The following is a 9429-nucleotide window of genomic DNA, read 5'->3' on the forward strand; positions in this document are numbered from 1 at the left end:
GGAGGCACAGTTTTGGAGAACAATAGGAGGGACCCCATCAGGTCCATAAGCCTTCCGAGGGTGTAGGCCAGTGAGGGCATGGAAAACATCATTGCGAAAAATTTTAATAGGTGGCATGAAGTAGTCAGAGGGTGGAAGAGAGGGAGGAACAAGCCCAGAATCGTCCAAGGTAGAGTATTTATTAAAGGTTTGAGTGAAGAGTTCAGCTTTAGAAATAGATGTGATAGCAGCGGTGCCATCTGGTTGACATAGAGGAGGGAAAGAAGAAGCAAAGTTATTGGAGATATTTTTGGCTAGATGCCAGAAATCATGAGGGGAGTTAGATCTTGAAAGGTTTTGACATTTTCTGTTAATGAAAGAGTTTTTGGCTAGTTGCAGAACAGACTTGGCATGGTTCTAGGCAGAAATATAAAGTGCATGAGATTCTGGTGATGGAAAGCTCAAGTACCTTTTGTGGGCCACCTCTCTATCATGTATAGCACGAGAACAAGCTGTGTTAAACCAAGGTATGGAAGGTTTAGGACGAGAAAAAGAGTGAGGAATGTACGTCTTTGTATGCTGAGCGCATAACAGAGGTGACACTATCACCTCTGTTATGCGCTCAGCATACAAAGACGGGTCTCTGACACGGAAGCAGTAGTCATTCCAAGGAAAATCAGCAAAATACCTCCTCAGGTTCCCCCAACTAGCAGAGGCAAAACGCCAGAGACACCTTTGCTTAGGGGGATCCTGAGGAGGGATTGGAGCGATAGGACAAGATAAAGATATGAGATTGTGATCGGAGGAACCCAACGGAGAAGAAAGGGCGACAGCATAAGCAGAAGGATTAGAGGTCAGGAAAAGGTCAAGAATGTTGGGCGTATCTACAAGACGGTCAGGAATACGAGTAGGGTGTTGCACCAATTGCTCTAGGTCATGGAGGATAGCAAAGTTGTAGGCTATTTCACCAGGATGGTCAGTGAAGGGAGAGGAAAGCCAAAGGTGAACATTGAAGTCTTCAAGAATGGAGATCTCTGCAAAAGAGAAGAGGGTCAGAATGTGCTCCACTTTTGGAAGTTAAGTAGTCAAAGAATTTCTTATAGTCAGAGGAGTTAGGTGAGAGGTATACAGCACAGATAAATTTAGTATGAGAGTGACTCTGTAGTCGTAGCCAAATGGTGGAGAACTCGGAAGATTCAAGAGCGTGGGCACGAGAGCAGGTTAAGTCATTGCGCACATAAACGCAGCATCCAACTTTGGATTGAAAATGAGGATAGAGAAAGTAGGAGGGAACAGAAAAGGGGCTACTGTCAGTTGCCTCAGACACCTGAGTTTCAGTGAGGAAAAGATGAGGTTTAAAAGAGGAGAGGTGGTGTTCTACAGATTGAAAATTAGATCTTAGACTGCGAATGTTGCAGAAGTTAATGAAGAAAAAGTTGAGGGGGGGTGTCAAGACACTTAGGGTCGTCGACAGAAAGGCAGTCCGACCTGGGGACATTTATGGTCCCCTCCCCAGATGGGGACTCCGAGGCTGGTGTAGGAATCGCCATGATGATTTAAAAATTTTTGAGTGAAGGGTGTGTGTGTTATTAGGTGCTTGTAGTTTTGTGTGGAGGAAGAGAGTTGTCTTTAGAGGGCAGGCTGTGACTGTCCCCTTGTGTTGTTAGACACAAAGGGAAACATTCAGTGAGGTCACAGCTGGGTTTAATGATAAGTTCACAGCACCCCCTGAACAATGCTTTAGACCTCACTGGGAGTAATTTTTGTTTTCAGCAGGTGTCTACTGCCTTCTAGTCCTAGTCCTCCTAGTCTTCTAGTGTTCCTTATTCTTTTTTCTAAGGGTATGCATAAGTCTAATTCTATGTGGTAAACAAAAGAATATCATACATTGGTATAACACCACATACATAAAGGTTTGTAAGAAGATTGAATCCAATCTTAGATACAATACAATATCTTATTACTGTATTATAGAAAACTGAATGTGTACTTCTTAGAAGTAAATATTATATCTTATATCTAAAAACTGCTACCCAACTATATTGGATGGCTCTCTAGCATTTTCCCCATTATGGTAGACATTACATGGAACTACAATAACATAGTACCTGCCCTCTGTCATTTAAAGCACATTAGCTGAGAAATACTGCAGCTTTGTCATTGGAACAGAGAGAAATTTAGATACCATCCAAAATAGCGAGAAAAGCATGGGAACTTGCAAGAGATAACCAGTGCCCTGATGCAGCCGTCTGTACCACGAAATAAACACTATAGCAGAAACTCCTAACAATATGTATATAATTTTATTCTGAACAGCAAATTAATCTACTATTTATTGGTGAATATGTTTTTCATATTCACTGACCAGTCCTAAAAAAAACTACTGGTGATGTTGTCACGCATCTTTAAAGCTCTTTAAGGCTTTGCTTATTACTGGTTTTGCCTTATTTTTAGTTCAGTCAAAGGCATAATATCAGTCATAATACAGTGTCTGTACAATATTATCTGCAATACTTTTTTAGGAGTAGCACGCTTGCATATCTGATTTACCTCTAATCATTTTCTTCAGAATTTATTTATTTATCTTTTACCCTGGCCATGACACTAGTGTTTCAGGAGTAGCTAATCAGGTGAGCTTGGGTCTACAAGACTTTAGAATGCCTCTCCATTAACTCAAAGGTTCTTTTTTAATTGTATTCTCTTCCTCTTAAATAAGATTCCAAAGCATCCTGTCTCTCCTACACCTTATTCCTGCTTCTCTTGGTTCCCAAAGAAAGGGACTTTATGATGTTACATCTCTTCTACTCTAAGAGAAAATTTGGCATACTGAAAAATGTTAGGAGGCCTAGAAAAAGAAAAAAAGAATTAAAAGAGTGAGGATAATTACTTCAGTTTTAACTGGTTTAACTGATTAGCCCATGGGGTTAGTTTCCAAAAAATCCATTTCATATTACAATTGACAGAAATATTCACTCCTGTGGCTAATAATATGAAATATAATTCATATTATATTTTCTGTGGAGTTGAGCTATTCTTCGATCAGGGAAACACTTGTTCTGAGCTAAAATGTATTTGTATATTCCATGTTATAAATAACAATGAAATATTAATTTGTTTCTGAGGTAACCCTAAGGTTTCTTCAGCTGGTGCAGTGCCTTGGCCTCATTTGTGTGGTGAGCAGCACCATCCCCATCAGCTATCATCTACAATGTTGCCTTTTTCTTCCCAATGAGGGCATAGTTGTCACTCTTATCAGCACTATGACTAGTGACCAGACTCATGAGAGCTTGCTTTTGCTCATGAATCATGAAAGCAGATTTCTCTTTTTTGTGCATGTTGACATCACTACATGGGTTTGTTTATGTTTTTTTTTTGACACTGCTATTTTGAGTGATACAAGCTTGCCAACCTTGGTAAGTAATCCAATGAGGTTGGGAATGCTAAAATGAAAATATAACCAACTGTGAAACTGGCACATCCTATTCGTTCAGGTGCGAACTTTTTTGGCCTATGCACACAATCACCAAAAGCATTGCTAAATATAATTATAAATGACTGATAACTTATTTGTGGTTTGAGCCGACTTGGATCAGTGGCAAGTTGGTGTCGTTGGGTGTTCTAAGCTGATGGTTGGCTGTGTTTTCATAGCTAACATGCTTCCTTGAGATTATCCAATAGTTCCAAGCTTTTAAGTTCTTCTTAACCTAGCGAATTTAACTAAGTAATACTGGTAGAGTGGGAAAAATATATCTTAATAGGACTTGTTGTGATGGTGATGTCTGAGTGGTGACTGCTGGGCAACTACTTAGTGACTACTGAGCTAGGCTAGCAGGCTTGCTCCCTCGTCAACTCCCAGCTTGCCACATCAGAACAAAAGCTATATGCCTTTCCTACCCTTCTATCTTGCTTTTATTTAATTTAGTAACTAATTCTTAGTTTGTACTAAATTAATCTTAATTACCCTTTACCACAACTTTACAACTTATATACAAATCATATCACAGACCAATAATGCATTGATATTATGCATGATTATGCATGAAAATTTCCACATCCTGGGGCTGGGTGCTACCTGAATTTAGATTCAGGTAATATGACCACCTGGGATTAAATTCCTCCACATCTTCCAGTATCTTTGAGATGCTACTCGGGGTGGCCTGGTCAACATCTCAGTATCTGTTCTCTCCTGAACCTTGGGCAACCCTCTGGGTCTACTGACCTCAGCAGGGTTGATTGGGGTAGGCTCAGGAGAGTACTCCAGCGGAATTACTTTGTTGATAGTTCTAAGAGTCCTTTGTCCTTTGACCATGATTTCAGCCATTCTAATGATAGCATTTTCATCAGGATATAATTTTAATATCCTAGCTAAAGGCCAAGTGGAATGATTCTGCTCCCTATTTAATAGTTTGTGGAATGTTATATCCCTGGTCAAGAGATCAACCAGGTTTCTTTAGTAGGCATATAGTGGTATTCAAAGTCCCTTTGTGTCAACAATATTTTTTTTCTAGCCAATTTTTCATGTATGGACTTTTGTTTTCATTTTTATTAATCCAGTGCAGGCAGACTTCACTGTCAGTCCATATTACTACATGCTGAAAGAGAGACTTTATCCAGTAGACACCTGCCGAAACGATAATTACTCCCAGTGAGGTCTAAAGCACTGTTCAGGGGGTGCTGTGAACTTATCATTAAACCCAGCTGTGACCTCACTGAACATTTCCCTTTGTGTCTCACAACACAAGGGGGCAGTCACAGCCTGCCCTCTAAAGACAACTCTCTTCCTCCACACAAAATAACACACACACCCTTCACTCAAAAGTTTTAAAATCATCATGGTGACTCCTACACCAGCCTCGGAGTCCCCATCTGGGGAGGGGACCATAAACGTCCCCAGGTCGGACTACCTTTCTGTCGACGACCCTAACTGTCTTGACACCCCCTCAACTTTTTCTTCATTAACTTCTGTAACATTCGCAGTCTAAGATCTAATTTTCAATCTGTAGAACTGAACACTGAACACTGAACACTGAAACTCAGATGTCTGAGGCAACTGACAGTAGACCCTTTTCTGTTCCCTCCTACTTTCTCTATTCTCATTTTCGATCCAAAGCTGGATGCTGCATTTACGTGCGCAATGACTTAACCTCGTACCCATGCTCTTGAATCTTCCGAGTTTTCCACCATCTGCCTACGACTACAGAGTCACTCTCATACTAAATTTATCTGTGCTGTATACCTCTCACCTAACTCCTATAAGACTAACTCCTAACTGACTATAAGAAATTCTTTGACTACTTAACTTCCAAAGTGGAGCACATTCTGACCCTCTTCACTTTTGCAGAAATCTCCATTCTTGGAGACTTCAATGTTCACCACCAGCTTTGGCTTTCCTCTCCCTTCACTGACCATCCTGGTGAACTAGCCTACAACTTTGCTATCCTCCATGACCTAGAGCAATTGGTGCAACACCCTACTCGTATTCCTGACCGTCTTGAAGATACGCCCAACATTCTTGACCTTCTCCTGACCTCTAATCCTTCTGCTTATGCTGTCACCCTTTCTTCTCCATTGGGCTCCTCTGATCACAATCTCATATCTTTATCTTCTCCTATTGCTCCAATCCCTCCTCAGGATCCCCCTAAGCTAAGATGCCTCTGGCGTTTTGCCTCTGCTAGTTGGGGTGACCTGAGGAGGTATTTTGCTGATTTTCCCTGGAATGACTACTGCTTCCATGTCAGAGACCCGTATTTTTGTGCTGAGCGCATAACAGAGGTGATAGCGTCTGACATGGAGGCGTACATTCCTCACTCTTTTTCTCGTCCTAAACCTTCTAAACCTTGGTTTAACACAGCTTGTTCTCGTGCTATACATGATAGAGAGGTGGCCCACAAAGGGTACTTAAGCCTTCCGTCACCAGAATCTCATGCACTTTATATTTCTGCCCGGAACCATGCCAAGTCTGTTCTCCAACTAGCCAAAAACTCCTTCATTAACAGAAAATGTCAAAACCTTTCAAGATCTAACTCCCCTCGTGATTTCTGGCATCTAGCTAAAAATATCTCCAATAACTTTGCTTCTTCTTCTTTCCCTCCTCTATTTCAACCAGATGGCACCACTGCTATCACATCTATTTCTAAAGCTGAACTCTTCGCTCAAACCTTTGGACAATTCTGGGCTTGTTCCTCCCTCTCCTCCATCCTCTGACTACTTCATGCCACATATTAAAATTCTTCCCAATGATGTTTTCCATGCCCTCGCTGGCCTAAACCCTCCGAAGGCTTATGGACCCGATGGGGTCCCTCCTATTGTTCTCCGAAACTGTGCCTCCATGCTTGCACCTTGCCTAGTCAAACTCTTTCAGCTCTGTCTGTCAACATCTACCTTTCCTTCTTGCTGGAAGTCTGCCTACATTCAACCTGCTCTTAAAAAGGGTGACCGTTCTAATCCCTCAAACTACTGTCCTATTGCTTTAATTTCCTGCCTATCTAAAGTTTTTGAATCTATCCTCAACAGGAAGATTCTTAAACATCTATCACTTCACAACCTTCTATCTGATCGCCAGTATGGGTTCCATCAAGGCTGCTCTACTGGTGATCTTCTGGCTTTCCTTACTGAGTCTTGGTCATCCTCCTTTAGAGATTTTGGTGAAAGTTTTGCTGTTGCCTTGGACATATCAAAAGCTTTTGATAGAGTCTGGCACAAAGCTTTGATTTCCAAACTACCCTCCTACGGTTTCTATCCTTTTCTCTGTAACTTCATCTCAAGTTTCCTTTCTGACCGTTATATTGCTGCTGTGGTAGATGGTCACTGTTCTTCTCCTAAATCTATTAACAGTGGTGTTCCTCAGGGTTCTGTCCTGTCATCCACTCTCTTCTTGTTATTCATTAATGATCTTCTAAACCAAACTTCTTGTCCTATCCACTCCTACGCTGGTGATATCACCCTGCACTTTTCCACGTCTTTTCATAGATGTCCAACCCTTCAGGAGGTAAACATATCTCGCAGGGAAGCCACAGAACGCTTGACTTCTGATCTTTCCAAAATTTCTGATTGGGGCAGAGCAAACGTGGTATTGTTCAATGCCTCAAAAACTCAATTCCTCCATCTATCAACTCGACACAACCTTCCAGACAACTATCCCCTCTTCTTCAATGACACTCAACTGTCCCCCTCTTCTACACTGAACATCCTCAGTCTGTCCTTTACTTATAATCTGAACGGGAAAGTTCACATCTCATCTCTAGCTAAAACAGCTTCTATGAAGTTGGGCGTTCTGAGACATCTCCGCCAGTTTTTCTCACCCCCCAACTGCTAACTCTGTACAAGGGCCTTATCCGTCCATGTATGGAGTATGCTTCACATGTCTGTGGGTGTTCCACTCATACTGCTCTTCTAGACTGGGTGGAATTAAAAGCTTTTCGTCTCATCAACTCCTCTCCTCTAACTGACTGTCTTCAGCCTCTCTCTCACTGCCGCAATGTTGCATATCTAGCTGCCTTCTACCGCTATTTTCATGCTAACTGCTCTTCTGATCTTGCTAACTGCATGCCTCCCCTCCTCCTGCGGCCTCGTTGCACAAGATTTTCTTCTTTCTCTCACCCCTATTCTGTCCACCTCTCTAACGCAAGAGTTAACCAGTATTCTCAATCATTCATCCCTTTTTCTGGTAAACTCTGGAACTCCCTGCCTGCTTCTGTATTTCCACCTTCCTATGAATTGAATTCCTTCAAGAGGGAGGTTTCAAGACACTTATTCATCAATTTTTGATCACTGATTTGACCCTTTTATTGGACTGGCATTTCAGTGGATATATTTTTTTATTGGATTTTTGTTGCCCTTGGCCAGTGTCCTTCCTACATAAAAAAGAAAAAAAAAATCTTTTAAGATTTGATTTTTTTTTTTTTATTTTTAGACTAGCACCTCAGTGGGCTTTTTTTTTTCTCTTCTAATTTTGTTGCCCTTGGCTGGTGCCCCTTCTACATTAAAAAAAAAAAAAAAAACAGGTTAATGGAATGATGTATGTGTAGATTTAATTCGTCATGGTCTCTGGAGCATCATGGAAACACTGAGAAATTTACCTGATGGCAGGATTAATTGTCCATGAGAGATCAGTGCTAGTTATTAAACTTTTGGCAGGTAGGTAAAGTCATTCAATTTACAAGAGATCATAAAAGCCTAAATGAATTTTTGTTAGGCTGACTTTCCTACCATTACAACTTGATGGATCAAATCTTGGTCTACTTGTATTCAGTGTAATTTCAAGAGGATTCTATCAAGAGAATTTATAAAAATGGTGGAATGGCAGAACTGAAGGAAAGTGGAATGAAAGTAAATCCACCTTTGTAATCAGCCATTATTCTATCTTTTGAGGGTAATAGTTGCAATAATAAATGTGTCGTTTAAATTACAGTGTAACTATAATTACATAACTTTCACTGTTTAACACATGTAAACATGCTTCTTTTTTACTGCAGGATTCAGTCATTGGCATTGGAAGCTCTGCAGGAGAGTGCCGATGTCTTTTTGATTGGCCTTCTGGAGAGAGCCAACATGTGCTGTATTCATGCTCATCGTGTCACAATCATGCCATCAGACATGAAGCTGGTGCAGTAGGTCAGGGAAGATTACATGTAGTGGTGCTCCTCCAGCCATACTTCCCATCTATTCCTAGGGATGAACAACAGGAAGGGGAAGAGTATTTTACCAAATACTCTGCTGCATTCCCATATTCCAACCAGGATTTTACAATAGTTATTTACTTGCACCACCAAGATCATTATTATTTTTTCTCATACACTTATAATGGAAAGGTATGTTGTTTGTATGTGACACTATACTTATATAATTTTCACCAAATTTGTGTGATTATCCCAAACTTAGTGAAGTTCATCTTTGAGCTGGAATGCTTGCCTAATGTATCATATTATTATCAGTAACTTGGGCATCTGTTTTCTTATAGAAACCATATCCCTTTAAACTTCTATAAGAAGCTTGAGGGGCACCATAGACTGGTTGCCTGGGGATACTATCACAAAGTGGCATTAACCAAGCATCACAGGCTAAACAGTAGATTTTTTTGTAAGAGAAACCAGCTCTCCAATAAATACTGTTTTTGAATATGAATGATTTTCACATTCCATTTACTGTTGCAGATGCAATGTTTTTTTTTTTTTTTTTTTTTGCAGTAGAATCCCCTTTAGTTGATTATCCTTATAAAGAAGAATGAATATCTGTAACACCTGATTTTCATCATCATTAAACCAATTATTTCATAGTAGATAGTAATACATGTATAATTTATGTAATTATTTATCTATTTGTCATTTTTTTTATTTGCTGATCATTACTGGGTAATCACAACATTAACACATTACACACCATTGTTTTAAGTAACCCATGTATCTGGAATTCTTTTTCATTGATTTCATTTGTTTCATTATCAGGCTGAGG

At 40.3% G+C, this 9429-nt stretch overlaps 1 protein-coding gene across 2 annotated transcripts in view; it reads left to right on the forward strand.

The window, feature by feature from the left end:
- LOC135098831 (uncharacterized) overlaps positions 1-9098 on the forward strand; it is a 35722-nt gene extending 26624 nt beyond the window's left edge. For both annotated transcript variants that reach the window (XM_064001232.1, XM_064001231.1), the window contains exon 6: positions 8454-9098. The gene's annotated coding sequence lies outside the window, so the exon portion shown is untranslated. The remainder of the gene's footprint in view (positions 1-8453) is intronic.
- The last annotated feature ends 331 nt before the right edge of the window (positions 9099-9429 follow it).

This window comes from Scylla paramamosain, unplaced genomic scaffold (assembly GCF_035594125.1).
Source record: "Scylla paramamosain isolate STU-SP2022 unplaced genomic scaffold, ASM3559412v1 Contig86, whole genome shotgun sequence".
NCBI lineage: Eukaryota > Metazoa > Arthropoda > Malacostraca > Decapoda > Portunidae > Scylla > Scylla paramamosain.